Genomic DNA, 1,924 nt, shown 5'->3' with positions numbered 1-1,924 from the left:
CCAAACATGAAACCTCCTTGTTTGTTCAGACCCAAGGGCAGGAATTCCAGGGTCCTTTCCTTCCACCCCATCCTGGCTTTGGTTTTAAAAGCTAGTGCTTCTGTTATTAATTGGTGGATACCTGGCAACAACCAAACATTCTGGATTAAATATAAAACTGATTTCTGTGGGAGTTTGGAGTCACAAAACAAGCTCCATACAAAGCTCTTGAAGACTCCTAAATAGGGCAGGAACACTTGAGATATTTATTAAAATATTTCAACACATTTCATCTATTGATAGATGAGGTACAATAAATCATGTTAGATAAATTCCTAATCCAGTATCAATTAATTTGGTTTTATTTAATTTTTTAGTATGTTAGTTTTCTTCAAGACAATAGGAAAAATTTTCAAGTGATGCTAGCTTTTTTTTAAAGATTTATAATCTTCATGTGTATGAGTGTATGCATGTATATGGCCACGTGTATTCAGTGCCCAGAGTGCAGAAGAGGACATTGGATACCCTGGAACTGGAGGTACAGGTGGTTGTGAGCCACCATAGGGGTGGGTGCTGGGAACTGCATCAGTTCCCCAGGAAGAGATGCCAGGGCTCTGAACTGCTGAGTCACCTCTCCAGGCCTGAGAGTGACATTTATCTACATCTTGACCCAAAGGACAGCACATTTAAATTATGATCACACTTCTAATACATACAGGAGGCATCACCTGCTGCTACTAAAAATGCCCAACTTTATTACTCTTTGCTTAACAATGTCAAAGTCTGTTTGTTTCTGTAGTGTAGTGGTCATCACAGCTGCCTAACAATGTATTGTTTGTTATGCTTGCTGCAACACAGGCTATGCGCCAAGGAACCCCTCTCTATGTGGTCAGTCAGGATACAATCCTCTTCTATTTAGGGCTACTCCACCCATTCATAGCTACCTCACAGCAAAACACCCAGTCCTTGAATCGTGCTGACAGGTAGAGGAAGGAAGCTGAGTTGGGGCACACAAAGTCTTCTGTAGGTCAGTGCTTAGAGTTGTGAACATTATCAATTTGTTCACACTCCATTGGTCAGAACTCAGTCACTGGTCATGCTGAACTACAAGGGAATCTGGGAAATCGACTCATGCCACAGTTTGAAGGGGTCAAGCGCATTCAGTCGGTAGGAGAATTTGGAGAGATCCCATGCGATGGGAAATGGCACCTTGTTCTGCAGAGGAAAAACAGGTACAGAAAAAAGTGGCTCCATACCAGAGGCACAGAGGGTCTGCAGCATGAAATGTTGCCTCTCTGGGTTAAAAGATGCAGTGGGGATATACACGTACACGTACACGTACATGTACACGTACACATGCACTTACACATACACTTACACATACACATGCACTTACACATACACATACACTTACACATACACTTACACATACACATGCACTTACACATACACTTACACATACACATGCACTTACACATACACATGCACTTACACATACACTTACACATGCACTTACACATACACTTACACATACACATACACTTACACATACACTTACACATACACATGCACTTACACATACACATGTACTTACACATACACATATACATATATGTGGGTATATACATATATATATATATATATATATATATACATATATCTGACTGCAGATGCCCCACTGGTTACACTATCTCCTATATATTCAGGAAGTTATGGCTAGGACACTGTAGGACACTGACCACTCGGGAGCACAACTGTTCAGCCACTCTGTCCTGCACAGCAGCAGTTCCTTAAAACATCCTCTGTGCATACAGATACCTGCATTCTGTTGCTGTCTAAATTGAGAAAGGATGAAACTTACTCATATGCCTTTAGAATGTGTGCTAATATTTCCCCAAAATTGCAGGGCAGGGCAGGGCAGGGCAGGGCAGGGCAGGGCAGGGCA

Source organism: Mus caroli, chromosome 17 (assembly GCF_900094665.2).
Source record: "Mus caroli chromosome 17, CAROLI_EIJ_v1.1, whole genome shotgun sequence".
NCBI lineage: Eukaryota > Metazoa > Chordata > Mammalia > Rodentia > Muridae > Mus > Mus caroli.
The sequence above is the reverse complement of the archived record's forward strand: the minus strand, read 5'-3'. Positions refer to the sequence as shown.